The 15999-nt window shown below is 48.7% G+C and overlaps 1 long non-coding RNA gene across 1 annotated transcript; it reads right to left on the reverse strand.

The window, feature by feature from the left end:
- Window positions 1-586: 586 nt before the first annotated feature.
- Window positions 587-4508, reverse strand: LOC137666790 (uncharacterized). The gene is made up of 3 exons (XR_011048699.1): window positions 4408-4508; window positions 3844-3922; window positions 587-1378 (listed from the first exon to the last, which is right to left on the reverse strand). It is a non-coding gene; the product is annotated as an uncharacterized lncRNA (long non-coding RNA).
- Between the last annotated feature and the right edge of the window lie 11491 nt (window positions 4509-15999).

A 15999-nucleotide genomic window follows, 5' to 3' on the forward strand; every position in this document is an offset into this window, starting at 1 on the left:
TGCCCTGCACACTCACAGCAAGGCCTTGTCACCCCTCTCCGATGAGCTGAAATGCCTGAGGGCTGGCTGGGCTGACCCATAATCCGGCAGCGACCCACCAAACAGCTGTGGGGCTGCAAACCGGCTGTGCTGCAGCAGGGGGTGTCTTGGAGAGGGAAGGCCGGGGCCCACAGGGTCTGCTAGAGGGGATGGGGTTGCTAGTAGCTAGCCACAATGTCATGCATGCTAGCCACAATGTCATGCATGCATATAGGTCACCTGTCAGACGGGCTCATCAGTGCAAGTTTGACCTTGTGGGACAGGCAGAAGGCTCTGCAGGGAGGGTAAGGTTGCAGTGCTTGGAGGGCACAGGGAAGAGCTGGGTTTTTTCTCCCATTGGTTGTCAGGGATGAGCAAACCAGATGGGAGCAGAGGGCTTGCAGGGTGGAGGTTGCCTAACCCCCATGGAACGGGGCCAGGTTGCAGTATAATCATTAATTGAGCAAAGGGTCAGAGTGGTTCACTGCTGCCAGGGTTCTGCTAAGAGAGCCTAGGGTAAAAGCATTTGTAGAGAGATACAAATCCAAGATTTTTTAATCAGGGGACAAGAAAAATGAGTGCAGAAGCCTAGTGTGCCAGGCTTTCACAGGAACGGCCTCGCTGAAGGAGGCCGAGGGGCAGGTGGCCTGGTCTGCTCTTCCTCAGAGCCACCAGCATGGGATGTAGCTGGGTGTGGCACCTTATTTTGTGTCACTGCTTAGTCAAACTTCCCTAGTTTTACAAGCACGTCTTTCAGAAAGATCACCAAGTCCACAGTACACAATGTTTGCTTTTTAGCCTTCCTTTCTGTTTATAGTTTGGGGTTTGAGAGCCAGGCTGTTACTCTCTCTGAAATCGTGCTTTTTATAGAAATAAAGCATTTAATGGGGAGGTTCATGACTCACCAGGGATTCTGATTAGTTGGAAAGGTTAGTGTGCTCACCCTATTTTCCTGGTCCTCTCACAAGCTCCCTCCCTTTAGCCATGTACTGAACAGTCACTGAGATTTAAAAATCCATTTTACATAGATTCAAACATCCCACCACCAACCCAGAACATCACTGGCCTTTTTGAAACCTCCAACAGTCTTCTGTGTTGCATTAACACAGCCAATAAAAGCCTGGTGAACCCACAACACTGAGCATCTCTGCAACGGCAAAAGCAATTTACAGTCCATTGAACGTACTGAAGATTAAAGAAATAGTAATCAAAAGGGGAGCTGGGAAAAAATTGCTGTGGTTTGCTCCATTCTCTAATCCTCAGATTATTCTGAAGGTGAAAATACCGGGTTCCTTGGTATTTGCAGCTGGCAAACAGCTCTTTCCGTTTTCATAGCAGTTAGGAATGCGTGCCAAATGGGCTGGAAAGAGGGGAAAACAAGTCATGGGAGCAGCAGCTGTCACTCACTACCGTGGAATTTGCCCACCCTTTTTTGTTTTTCCACGCACACACCCATCATGTATTAGTTTTAATTTGCTCTGGTTTTCCAGGTTACACTTTAATGTTTTAAAAACCTGAAGTGTATTTGCTTTCCTTAGGTGGCTTAGCCTGCCCCTACCATCCTTACCAATTTTTGATGTTTTTTTGTGGATGTATTTCTGAATTCAGTGAAGTTGAGCAATGTGGTGTCCCCTCAGCTGTTACACAATTGGAAGTCGCAGCTATGCCAGGAAGTTTTGCTGTAGCGTGTTTAAAAATAAAGGGTGCAAACTGCCTGCTGTAGCTGGGGAGCTGGTACCTGATGTCTCCAAACTGGTAAACACAGAGTGACATTAATGTTTGGCCTCTTCTCCTGGGCAGCTAGCAATAGGACAAGAGGACACAGCCTCAAGCTTGGCCAGGGGAGGTTCAGGTTGGACATTAGGAAGCATTTCTTCTCAGCAAGGGTCATTAGCCATTGGAAGGGGCTGCCCAGGGAGGTGGTGGAGTCACCATCTCTGGAGGGGTTTAAGAAAAGCCTGGACATGGCACTTAGTGCCCTGGTCTAGTTGCCATGGTGGTGTCAGGGCAATGGTTGGACTCGATGGTCCCAGAGGGCTCTTCCAACCTGGTTGATTCTGGGATTTTGCAACAGGCTCCACAGGAGGTGGTCCCCTCGCTGTGGAAGCGTGCCCAGATGTGCACAGCAGGTGACTTCAACCTGGTAACGAAGCGGCATAATAAGCTCGTGCTTTGTTGCCAGGACACAGTACACTGCTGGAAAACAATGGCAGCCAGTAATTGCTGGCTGAGTCATGAATGTGATTGCATTAACGAGCCTAATTAGCGCCCTTTGGCCTGGAACTGCACAGTTCATCAAGCCCTTTCTTAAAATCGACTGTATGCAGATCGATACTGGCATCAAAGTGGACACTAAAATATGTGTTTGGTGTCACATGTACACACGTACCAGCCTACAGTCGTGTGGCATCTGTAGTGTTGGTGTCCAAGTAGATCTGGCATCAATGCCAGGTTCTGAGCAGAGAACTGCAAACTGCAACGTGCAGTTACCTTAACAGAACAGAAAGGATTTGTTTGGAAAACATAAGAATCTGCGATGACAGAAAAATCTAATTTCCTTAAACAATGATAGATGTCAGTGTGTAAGAAAACAAAACGATAGGAAATTAGGCAGTAAAATATTTTGATGAGCTGATATCTGAACATTTCTGCTGTCATATCAAGCAGAGCTGACGAAGAGAAGAGAAACTATTGTTAGATCAATTTACTCTTTGCATTCAACTGATTTTTTACTTTGGGGATTTTAGGAAGTGGATTTTTTTTTTGATACCCAGTCATTTAGGAGATTGTCTTCAATCCTTCCTGCTGAATCTGATAAATTAACCAAGAATCCAGACTTATCTGCTATCTCAGTGATAAAAATGTGTTATCAGCTCTAATAAGACTTCTGATTGCAAGTACACTTCCAGTACAGGGCGAGTACTGAGTTTGTGTTGATACAACCAAGTTTGGCACCAAAAGACTTGGCAGTGACACTCACTCAGGCTGGAGAAATGGTGTTTTACTCTGTCAAATTATGACTTTAAGAGGAATTAGTTAGGCACTTCTATAAAAGATTTACAGACTCCCATTTTGGACTCTAAATTAACAGCTCAGAGGAACAATGAAGATTATTTGAAATCGTTCCCAGAGGGTGATTTCTTTAAACTCTTACTCAGTGGTTTCGAAAGGAGGAATTCAGTAGCGTGAGTTACATCCTGCAGGTTTTACCATGAACAGCTTGGTGTGAAACCAGAAGTGTAATTATGAATACAGGCTTTTATAGAAGTGCTTCTCTGTTTCACATTAACTGATTCTTTACCTTCCACTCTCCTAAATCTCTCTCTCAGCTGGTTTCAGTGGCATTCTTCTTGGCATCGCTCATTTCTTGCTTACTCCAGTGAAGCTACTACTGGTGACTGGCTTAAAGTCTTTCTTAAGAAAAGATTAAAATATTATTCCCCTGTGAAAGCAAACCTTTTTTTTTTTCAAGGATGCTTGAAAAAAGCATCATCTTGAATGTAGAAATATCATCTAGAACGTAGAAATATGCTACTGAACTGGAATGTTTGTGTTCTTGAAATCTCGTACTCAAGACACAGCATTTGTTGCCTTTTGCTGTCTCAGTAAAGCTGTTTTTCTGTGAAGTGTTTTATGGATTTTTCAGCAGACGCTGGTGCAGGCTCTGCGGCATTTGGATGCTCATTGAGGCCTGCGTCTCTCTCATTTTTTGAGTTTGTGGACTTGGGGCTTTGTGTTTCCCATCACAGCACACACTAATTGCTTAGCCTTCCATTAAAGAAGTATAAGGCACTGGGAAAATAAGTCTAAATAAAGAATACTCACCGTATATTAAAATCAGTAAGCTTTTTCTACGGACTGATGTTCACCAGCTCACCTCTTTGCAAACAGTAGTTTGATGCATCTGCAAATTGAACATCATGTTGGAGTCATTTTAGTTCAAACCTGTTTTCCAGCACATTTAAAATTTAAACCTGTTTTTCTCATTGAGACAGACTGGTATTCAAGGAAACGCATGTGGAATTTGATTTATCAGACCTTATCATGGTCAGACTGATATGGCAGCAGAAGTCATATCAGATGCAGATCAGTGAGAGCCCATTTCACCTGCACACAAGTTACGTGCCAGAAGTAAACTGGTTTGAGAAATAGGAAATGATAAATGTGTCCAGCTACAACCGACACCTGAAGTTATCCTCACCAAATGGTCACCATGCACTTTGAAGAAGAGCTGTGCCCTGCATGCATGCCTGTACAAACATCTGCCTCAGATCCGTCCGGGGAGGTTACTGTAGGTCTGAGGGTGTTTCCATCTGGAGGTGAGAAAACTGGGAAAATACCAAATGGGAGAGTATGACACTGAGCACAGGACAGATTCCCCAAACTCACAGCACAGCCTCCTCCTTCAGCGCAGGGTCAAGGTGTTAACCTGGAGTAAGTCACAGCAGAGCCGCCAGCACAGAGCGTGAACAGGAGCGAGCACCGATGGGACAGCAAAGAGCAGGCTGTGTTCTGAAGGGCACACATCAGAGAGACAGATTTAGCTCTGGTTCATGCAGGAGGATATTTGTCACTGCTGGGAGAGGCCTGAATTATTTTTAGGGGTTGCATCATGAGTCTGCAGCTTTAGAAGACAGAAAAAGAAAGATGAGGCTAGCTGGGCTGGGGAGGGCTTGCCGTGCTCTCGTGCGTCCAGCTCTGGGGCCCCCAACATCAGAAGGACACGGAGCTGTTGGAGCAAGTCCAGAAGAGGCCATGAAGATGCTCAGAGGAGAGCTCAGAGGAGCCCCTCTGCTATAGAGACAGGCTGAGAGAGTTGGGGCTGTTCAGCCTGGAGAAGAGAAGGCTCTGGGGAGACCTTCTAGCACCTTCCAGTGCCTGAAGGGGCTACAGGAAAGCGGGAGAGGGGCTTTTTACAAGGGCATGGAGTGATAGGACGAGGGGGAACGGTTTTAAACTGAAAGAGGGGAGATTGAGATGAGACATTAGGAAGAAATTCTTTGCTGTGAGGGTGGTGAGACCTTGGCCCAGGTTGCCCAGAGAAGCTGTGGCTGCCCCCTCCCTGGCAGTGTTCAAGGCCAGGCTGGATGGGGCTGGGAGCAACCTGGTCTGGTGGAAGGTGTCCCTGCCCGTGGCAGGGGGTTAGAACTGGATGAGCTTTAAGGTCCCTTCAACCCAAACCATTCTATGATGCACACGCTGCCCTGGGAAGCCAAGGGGTGCGTGTCAGTACGTACCAGCCACCACGTGCTGCTGCAAGGGCAGCGTCTGGTTTTGTTGGTAGTAGCTGTGACACTCGTACTCTGCAAACCCCGTCAGGCAGCAGTGTCACAGACTGAGCCTGTTCAATCGCATTAGCAGCCCTGGTCCAGCCACAGTGAAATGCTCCAGTTTGGCAGCGACCTTGTTCCGCAGGAGGGAGAGGTGACCTTCCCAGCCCAACTGCAGCATCGCTGCCAGCCCGGCCGGGCTCCTTGGGCACAGTGAGGCTGTCGAGCTTGTCTGAGGCTCCGTGCTACGGCAGCAAGTGCACGGAGGCCACAGGACCACATCCTGCTGCGGGGGGGGCTGGCCATCTCCAAACCATTATCTGAGAGACTGCAGGAGCAGCTGCACCCTCCAGAAACCATCGAGCTGCCATCAGGCAGGTGTTTCCCCTACAGTCAGTACAGAAATGCCTCATCTCATGTAAATATCACGCAAATCTTTCACCGCTTCAGCTATTTGCATATGTTCATTTACTGAACTGTGGCTCCTGCACACAGGAGGTGCCAGGAAGGGCTCTCGGGGTGTTCATGGCTTCTGAGCAGGGTGCGAGGGTTACCTGGGGGCTGGGCACCCGGTCCTGCTCTGCGGCTGGTCCGTTGCAGCAAGAACTTCCACTGCTGTCACCCTGAGGGGAAACCCTTTGTATATATAATAAAAAAAAGTTGCTTCTAATATTGAACAAATTGTTTGCAGTCTACAACTACCTGAAGGGAGGTTGTCGTGAAGTGGGAGTTGGCCTCTTCTCCCGGGCAACTAGCGCTAGGACAAGAGGACACAGCCTCAAGCTTGGCCAGGGGAGGTTCAGGTTGGACATTAGGAAGCATTTCTTCTCAGCAAGGGTCATTAGCCATTGGAAGGGGCTGCCCAGGGAGGTGGTGGAGTCGCCATCTCTGGAGGGGTTTAAGAAAAGCCTGGACATGGCACTTAGTGCCCTGGTCTAGTTGCCATGGTGGTGTCAGGGCAATGGTTGGACTCGATGATCCCAGAGGGCTCTTCCAACCTCATTAATTCTGTGATTCTGTTATTACCAATAACATCCAAGTATTTAAATCGCAGCTGGTGAACAGAGGAGGACATGGAGCAGAGGGGTGGTGATGGAGGCGAGTTACACACGTCCGCTGGCCGCCTTCTTTCGCTGTAGGAATTGCTGTCATGGCCCATGAGCTGTTCAAGCACTGCTTCATGGTTTTGCAAGCTTTTTCTGCCTTTAAAGCATTTTCAAGTGTCTTATTAACCTCAAGAGGTGTTTTATTCTGTTTTTTTCCCTCCCCAGAGAATGATTCAAAGCGGAAAGATCAGGTCCATCAGGTCCTTGCCTCTTCATCTCTGCTCCTCTGTCAGGGACATTATTTATCCTACAGCATCCAAGCGAAATCTCTACTCAGCTCCGAGTCAGTGGCAGATTTCCCATCGACTGCAGTAAAGCGTGAAATTCTGTCCTTAGGGGCATCGTGGGACAGCTTAGAAAAACAGCCCAGCCTCTTGGAGTTTATATATATTATGTTGCCAAAAATAACACACCGGATAAAGGGGAAACTTATTTAAAAGACACCTTCAGTGCTCCCGACAGGAGATGATGCAGAAGGAGATGGCGCTAAATACGCTGTTGTTTGTTGGAGCTCACAGCTGAGCTGTGCCAAAGTAGCGCATGAGCCAAGATGGGAAAGAGATTTTAATAATATATCTTGCCCGTGGTTATTGGACAAGCTTCACTCTGCTCTGTGAGGTTAACTACAAGCAGAAATTTAACTCCTTTAACTATTTACCGGGGGTGAATTTGATGTGGCTTTGTGTAGGGAAGACAGTGGTACCCGTGGGCTTTTCTCAGTGGTGCTTTGCCATCTAGTGGGTTCAGGGGATTTTGCAGAAAAGCCCTAAAATGGTTATTTCTGTGTCCTCCCCGATCACACACGGCAGGGAAGGGGTGCTGAGAGCCCGAGAGCCTCACTGGCAAAGAAGAGGGAATTAAACGGCTAATATATGGGCAGGATTTTCCTCACTGATCTAACCAACAGCAACATTAAACACGCACCACCGATGGGCCACAAGTCATTTGCAAATAAAAGAAACTTGTAGTTTGAAATAATTAACTATAGAAGTCATCAAAGAGCTCTCTGTCCCCATAGCACCGAGAGAAAACTGGCATATAAATGTAGACTGAGTACACATGTGGGACACCAATATCCCAGAATATTTTCAGTACCAGTTAATTAGAAACAAGGGAAGACTGGAAAATTCATGTTAGCAGGTCATTTATGAGTGTGGGCAGACACACCTTGTTCAACGATTGACAGAAATAGGGATTGCTGCTGTTCTCATACTGTACAGCACCATTATTAGGATCAGCTTGATGTTTAATATAATTCTCCCTTTAGTCAATAGAGGGACAAACACGCTGCCTCGCGGTACCAGGCTGTTTTCTTGTGCAGCCCTTGTGTTCACAGGCAGTTTGGTTCCTTCTGGGCTGGACAGTATCCAAAATAGATATCCTATCCCCTTGCCAACAGCAATTTGTGCACAGCCCTTTCATAGACTTCAGGAAATTTATAGGAAATTACAGAAAGGCACTATCACAGGGTCTGCTACCCAGCAGGAGGCAGCACTTCTCTACAAAACCAGCCACAACTTAGGAACATTTGTGTTTGACCTTTGGTAAAACTAGATTTTGAAGTGAATTGAACTGAAAAATCAAAATAACACCCATTAGCTTCTGCCTGTCTCCAGTAGCTTTGGCAGAGGTTTGTACAGAAGTGACAGTGGATCCTGCAGCACTGATCCTCCAGCTCAGCAGGGGAGGGTGGGCAGCTCAGGGAGCTCTAGAGGGGAAATTCCACATTTATCCTGCATTAGTTGCAAAAAGGAAAGCAGCAGAACAAGACTTACTTTCTCAAAAGATGCCAGACGCCTGCTGTGGTGTTACAGTGCAACCCCCAGAAGTGACCAGCATGATTCAGTTGGTCCCTTTTAAGCCAGTTTGCACACAGCATTATGAAAAGAAAACTCAGAGTTTACTATAATTATCATTTTTACTGCACTGGAGCTTAATAGAAGACCTGAATCAGCTGAAAGCATCAGAATCTCAGTGACTTACCTGGACAGTTCTGGTTCTCCCATGTCCACACCACACCAAGATGACCAATACATGATTTCAGGCCACACAATGGCTTTCTTCAGGTGATCACCCAGCTTCCAGCAAACTCAGGAGCTTCATGGACTAGAGCCAATAACCTTGTGCTTTTGGGTGGACTTTTCCTGCTCAACATTTCTGGTCTGTGAGCCTGCATGAAAATTTCACCATCCAGTACACCACATCACCAGGAAGCCTTGAGCCACCACCTCATTCTTGCACTAACACCCTCCAACCAGCAAACCCTGCTCACACTCTCCATGCCCCAGCTGCCCCAGCCACCCGTTTTATAGCTCTCACCACCTGCAGCTTGTTACCCAAACCCCGGCAGCTGGTGCTCTGTTAGCTCTCACCTCTGTGTACCCACCTTAAGCTCAGTTGTTCCTTCAGAGGTGAGAAAACCTGGTTTACTTGATCATTAATGGGACCTTTCCAGACAGTTTTGGCCAAGTCCAGCTGACCACTTTTCCCAAGTCGCATTTTGGGGTGCAGCTGTGATTAAGGGAGAGTGTGCTGTGTAGGCTCATACATCAGGCCAAATAAAGGAAAGGTGTCTCCAATGGGACATCTCAGGCCCATCAGATTTTAGCCTGCCTCAACAATCTGTTATCACTTAACAAGCTGCTGAAACCCACTGGTGGACAAAAGGCATTTCTGGCATTTTTGGGCTTCCCGTCAAGCTGTATTTGTTAACCCAAAATGTAATGATCAAAACAATTCGCATAGATCTAGACCTTTCCTAGAATTACCAGGCCTGGTGGGAAATGGCTCCGTAGTGTTCATTGACTTTCTCTGCAGGAGGCAACTTGTTACATCAGCAGCCTCGGGTGCGCAGTAAATAACTTAGCGGTGCCTGTGCCTCCTCGATGATTTACGACGTACACACAGACACACTCCATCTAGTCGCATCCCGCTGGGACTTTGCTCATTGTTTTCTTGTTCAGAATTACATCAAGGTCCATGAAACTTCTTCCTCCCCTCTTTTCTCTCCCTTACCTCCTACAGCTTCCTACCCATCACAGTGCAGTGCTGGGGGAACTGAGGTAACTCAGGTCCTAGAAGGAGGGAACGTCTACCATGGGGACACTTTATCCCATGGAGACTATAAAGTTGGTAGAAAGGAGCTGGAAAATTCACCCCACTGTTACAGTGGGAGCTCCTCGCAGGCTGGTGGATCACACAAAGTGCCATCAAGACTTCAGGTGAAGATGCCACACTGGAAAAGTGTGAACTTTGCTTATTGACAGTGCGCTTGCAATCATCTACCTGCTTGGTGGCACCTTCTGAAAAGCTCCAGGGCAGCGGCTTCTTGAAGATCTGTCCTAAAGATCCTCCCTCCAAATAAACAATGTCTGCATCTAAATAGGGGTCTGGCAACAGATTTACTCTGGCAAGGCTGATCTTCCTGAAACAAATAGGTGACAGCTACGTCGCACTTTAATCCCACATGTTCTGGTGCTCACTTTCCCATTGCCTCCGTTAATCACAATCCAACCTTTTAGATTTGAAAGAACAGAGATAAACTTTTTCAAAGAAAAAATGAAAAGACGAGTGGACTAGAGAAAGTGACTGATACAGATGGAGAAGTGGAAAGAAAGGCCTTGCTATAGCGATATTAGAGCCGTAGATTTAAAGATAGGAAGACTGAAAGGAAGAGAATTAAACAGTGGGACTCGTAGGGTGTTGGGGAGGCCATGAGCATGGATGGCTTTAAAAAGGGTTGGGCAAAATCCTGTTATTAAACATAGCGTTTGGGAAGAAGCATCTGGTGTTGGAGGTCCCTGAAGTGTCTGGTGATAGCAAAGGGGATGGTGCAGAGAGGGCATCTCTCCATATTTGTCTTCTATGGTCCCCTTAAGCATCTGCTACTGGTGCTGTCAGAGGCAAGAAGCCCAGCAGCCGGCTGTGAGTGAGAACGTGAGCTGCTGTGAGTGTGGGAGTTAAGAGAGAGCAGAAAGGGAAGCCCAACAGCAGAAAGAAGCTTTCTGAAGAGGGCGACTGCTTTTCATGTGTGTTCCCCTTCGTGATGAAATGGGCCAGATGGGAAGCACTCCACAGAGCTGAAGCAGTTTCAGGTTAGACATTAGGAAGCATTTCTTCTCAGAAAGGGTCATTGGAAGGGGCTGCCCAGGGAGGTGGTGGGGTCACCATCTCTGGAGGGATTTAAAAAAAGACTGGCGATGGCACTTAGTGCCCTGGTCTAGTTGCCATGGTGGTGTCAGGGCAATGGTTGGACTCGATGATCCCAGAGGGCTCTTCCAACCTCATTGATTCTGTGTGATTCTATGAAAAGACCTAAAATATCATCAAGTCCAAGGGACCAAGTCATGGTCCATCGCATGGGAAAGCGGAGCGTGGCAGGCGTGTGAGTGCACGGCCAGGATCCAGCGCTGCCCTCAACGTGGTGCTGGGCCGTCTGACACCCGGCGGTGGCTTCTCCTTGTCAGAACTGAGGCACAGTCATGGACAGCTGGAAAAACAGACTCTGCTGCTGCCTAAACACCACCTGCATTGAAGCACAGGATCTTCACACTTGCGTTCTTCAAAGGACAAACACCACCCCTTGCCCCGAGTGTTTTCCCTTGGGCTGGGAGCCCCAAACCACAACCAGGCAGGGCCCTTTGCTTGCAGATCCGTTCTGCACCTTGTGACACATGGCCTTCTGCTGTTGTTTACTCTTAAATGAAGTCATTCCACTGAGTACAGGTTTGGAGCCATTGACAAGAGGGTTACGTGGTAATGCAAAGTTATCTTTTACAAAAAAGCAGTAAAAACAAAGGACCCTCTTACAGACACACATATTTTCCATGAATAACTGCCAGTAACTAGAAAACAGGGTTTTTTTCTCCTAACCTGGAGGTGCTGCAGTCCCTTCTGTGTTCATGTTGTTTTAATGATGTTTAACCACACACTGCACAGTGAAATGGGGGAAGAGGCAGCTGCCCAGCACTGCCCAGGGGGTGACCGTGGGCTACGGTGCCACCGACCTCCACGAGCCATCTTCCCTGCCAGCAAAAGCGCTGCCTGGTTTGTCAGGACCCCCCTCAGGTTCCAGTTTCCCCACACTTTATCTGCAAGGCCGACAGAAATCGCGCGTCCAGGTTGATTTCCCTGTTGAGGAGGAGCCAGAAGAAGTGGAGGGCAGAGATCACCGGGCAAAACTTGGCCCTTAAACAACAGCTATTGCTTAAACATGTTGGTGCTTCTGTCCTAAAAAAGCCAAGTGATTTCAGCGTAGAGTAAAAGTTGCAGTTAATTAAATGCCAGGATTACCTTTTGAATGCTCTATACCCACAGAATCACAGAATCAACCAGGTTGGAAGAGCCCTCTGGGATCATCGAGTCCAACCATTGCCCTGACACCACCATGGCAACTAGACCAGGGCACTGAGTGCCATGTCCAGTCTTTTCTTAAACCCCTCCAGAGATGGTAACTCTACCACCTCCCTGGTGGAAGGGCAGAAGATGGACAGGGCGGTTATATTAGAGTATCCGCATTTATAGAAGCAAATAAATCTAAATCTTTGGAAGTCCTGAGGTTGTGTGAAATCTGTCAGGGCTCCCTGGGGCTCGGGGGGGGTCCCCTGGTGGGGCCAGAAGTGGGATGGGCTCCTACAGCATCGCTGGGACAGGATGGAGGCCCCAGGCTGGGCTGGGGTCCTGGGCAGGGGTCCCAGGTGGGGCTGGCCAGGGACATCCAGGTCCTGACACGACCAACCCCAACACAAACAATTTAGAAAGCTCCAGGTCGTTTCAGTGAAGCAGTCAAATGAATCAAGTCTGATTTTGCTTCTTTCTTCACCTAATTAGCCAATGGGGAGATTTATGGTATAATTGAGCCAACCCAATGTTTCTATAATGTGACATCTAATTAATCAATGTCCAGTTCCTCCACAGGTGCAATATAAAGACTTCCTAACCAGTGCAGGCATGTTTCTATGGAAAAAAAAACCCCAAACAAACCCCATAAAATGTGTTTATTTCCTCCTTCCTCCTACCATTTCAGCCTGAGGAGCTGCCTGGAGTACCATCACTGCCCCAAAGCACGAGAGGTGACATTGCAGGGTGGACATATCCACAAGCGGCAGCCCTGGTGCACGTTGCTCAAGGCACGGGCAGGGTTTGGTGCTGGCAGGAGAGAAGCAGCTTGTCCCACCAAAACGCTCCTCACTGCCTGGGGTTTGTAGTGGAGGAAGCTGTAGAGGTACCGCTACGACAGGCAACGGTCGGAGTAAAATCCTGGCCCTACTAAGAGTTAACAGGAGTTTTGCATTCGACCTGAGCGGGGCCAAGGATTTCACCCGAGGAGGATTAGTCATCAGCATCAAGATGAATTAGACGACTTGTCAACAAGAAGCAGGCGAGGTTATTCCCACGGGCTGCTGAGCTCGGAATCAGAAACGCTGGAAAAATAACGTCCAGCTTCTTCCATTGACACCCCCAGCGCCCGCGACGCCTGGATGCGATACCTGAGCACTCATCGCCTGGTTTATTCTGTTCCTGTCAAACACGCTGGGGAACGCTTTGTTCGGGGAGGCGGGAGGGAATTGGAGGGTAAAATTTCCTTGGAAAACTTCCCAGAAGTGGGCTCAGCTCTTGTAAACAAGCCCTGGGAAGGCAGTTTCAGTGCATAAACTATGGGTCATAGTTCTAGGAAATACCGTCGAGCAGAGCTGCTAATGGCCCCGTGGACGGCGTTCCTTGGTTGGTTTTGAGGCTGCCATCCACTTCAGACTCTGTAAAAACAGCCAAAATGTCCAAAATTTTAATTTGAATTTTCAAGCCCAAGGCAGTTTAGCGCTGGGGAGGGAACAACCATTTACTAAGGAGGTTTGTGGGTGAGCGCTGCTGTTTGGGATCCCACTCCAGAAGGTGTGATCCTGCGGTTCGGGCACAGAAACAGCCCTTTGGGCAGTAAAAACTGACCAGCGCAGCGTAGGTGTCAAGTGATCAGAAAGAGCTGTCTGCAAAAGAAGGAACAGGAGAATTTTTTTCAGGGAATAATAGAACAAATGTATTTGAAATAAAGAATGATTTGCTTGTGAGCAACAGATAAACAGAGGAAGTAGTTAAATTTATTAGAGAAATCACAGAATCACAGAATCAATCAGGTTGGAAGAGCCCTCTGGGATCATCGAGTCCAACCATTGCCCTGACACCACCATGGCAACTAGACCAGGGCACTAAGTGCCATGTCCAGGCTTTTCTTCAACCCCTCCAGAGATGGTGACTCCACCACCTCCCTGGGCAGCCCCTTCCAATGGCTAATGACCCTTGCTGAGAAGAAATGCTTCCTAATGTCCAACCTGAACCTCCCCTGGTGAAGCTTGAGGCTGTGTCCTCTTGTCCTGTCGCTGGTTGCCTGGGAGAAGAGGCCAACTCCCATCTTAGAATGGGAGTTGAATAATTTGTGCTGGGAGGGAGCTCGGCGGAGGTCACCCAGTCCAGCTCCCATCGTCAGCAAGGCTTTGGTCCAGCGACGAGGCGGGTTGAGAGCCCGCGAGGTGCGAGCCAGCTCGTCCGTGCCAGCACCCGCAGCGCGTTCCCGTGTGGTGCCGTCAGGCGGGCGAAGGAGCGATGGTGAAGCACCAGCTGTTCTTGAGCGTAGCGCGAAGCCACACCTCGTCCAGACGTGGATTCCTGAGAGATACGCGTGATATGGCCCAGAAATCACGGTGGACATCAACCCTTCCAGGAAAAGCGGATTATTGTCCTTACACAAGAATGTTCGTGTGAGCTGGAGCCAATGTTTCGAGGAATTACGTTTCCTAGAGAAATTGTGCTGAGCTGTAAAACTCGGGTTAGGTTTGGAAATTGCTGGCATTCAGGTCCGGCTTTTGGTCTGGTTTTCTAGCTGTGGGCTCAGGTTTAAGATTCTAAAGCTCGGTCTGTCCCCCCAGTACGCAGAGAGGGCTGGAGGGTGTTGGTTTGGGCTGGGAGCTCTCCCCTTGGCAGCCTGGGCTCTGGGCCACCCTGTGCCATGGCTGGGAGGCATCACGGCTGGGACCCTCCAGAGCTTCCCCGCTTTCAGAGAATCACAGAATCAACCAGGTTGGAAGAGCCCTCTGGGATCATCGAGTCCAACCATTGCCCTGACACCACCATGGCAACTAGACCAGGGCACTAAGTGCCATGTCCAGGCTTTTCTTAAACCGCTCCAGAGATGGTGACTCCACCACCTCCCTGGGCAGCCCCTTCCAATGGCTAATGACCCTTGCTGAGAAGAAATGCTTCCTCATGTCCAACCTGAACTTCCCCTGGCCAAGCTTGAGGCTGTGTCCTCTTGTCCTATCGCTGGTTGCCTGGGAGAAGAGGCCGACTCCCACTGCGCTACAGCCTCCCTTCAGGTAGTTGTAGACTGCACTAAGGTCACCTCTGAGCCTCCTCTTCTCCAGGCTAAACACCCCCAGCTCCCTCAGCCGTTCCTCGGAGGTCAGACCCTCCAGACCCTTCACCAGCTTGGTCGCCCTCCTCTGGACTCGCTCCAACACCTCAACATGCCCCTTTCATGGCAAGGGCACTATCGCTGCCCCCGGGGAGCAGGAGGGAGCACGGGACCTGGCACACCGGGGGGGTTTGGTGTCCCACGCGGCCAGGGTTGGGTCTGTCCCCCTCTCCAGAGCATCGAGGCTCCTTTCCTCCACCAAACGCTGCCTGAATAACGGGGGGGCTTTGGCAAAGGTGAACTCACCCCCCCAGAGAGACGGTGACAGCTTTTGTACCGCAGTTGTGCAAGACAGAAGGCAGATGGTTTCCTGGCAGAGCAGAACGGAGGCTCAGCAGCCAGAGCTCTCACACACGGGGGCTGGGACGGTTCCTGCAAGGGACAAGCAAAAAGCACAAGAAAATGCAGCGCCGCAGGAGCCACCAGCGCGTTCCCTGCTCGGAAGGCAGCAGCTATTTAAATCTGGAGCGTTTCGATACATGTTATTTTAAAAAGAACCAATAAAAACTATTTATATATTTGGGCGAGAAGAGAATTTGTGACAGTGGGATTTTTAATTTATTTATTTTTAAATCTCCCTGCTCTCATCATAACTAGATTGATGATTTCTGTGTTTCTCCTAGAATAAGTTGCCAGCTGAATTTCTCTTTTATTTTATTCCAAGTTTTAATTTAAGACAGGAGAAGTGTGGCTAAGCTGCTTATTTTATGCAATGATTTTTTGGCCCGGGAGCCGGGCTCTCTCTAACTACACAGCTATGTGTTCCACACCGTTTCAATCACATCAAGACTGGAAGGAAGGATGGCAGTGGCAGGTGACAGCCGAGTGCTGCTGCAAAGCCTGGGGACAGCAGGTGAAGCAGGGCTGGGTTTGCCCCGTACGCTGTCAGGGGGGTGACAGCGTCATCGGTACGTACTCACACACGGATGATGGGGTGCATTAAATCGATGGTGTGATGCGTAGGTGGCAGACTGAAACTTGGCATCAAGATTAAGAAATACAGACTGTTTTGTCTGTAAAAAAATGTCTTTAATGGCCAACTTACGGTATCGCTGAGCTCCAGTGGCACGCCTCAGTGGGTGGATTCAGTGTTCAGGGTGTAATTCTGGAACTTGAGTCCGTAAATCCACAAGTTCACACC

Source organism: Nyctibius grandis, chromosome 8 (assembly GCF_013368605.1).
Source record: "Nyctibius grandis isolate bNycGra1 chromosome 8, bNycGra1.pri, whole genome shotgun sequence".
Classification (NCBI taxonomy): Eukaryota; Metazoa; Chordata; class Aves; order Nyctibiiformes; family Nyctibiidae; genus Nyctibius; species Nyctibius grandis.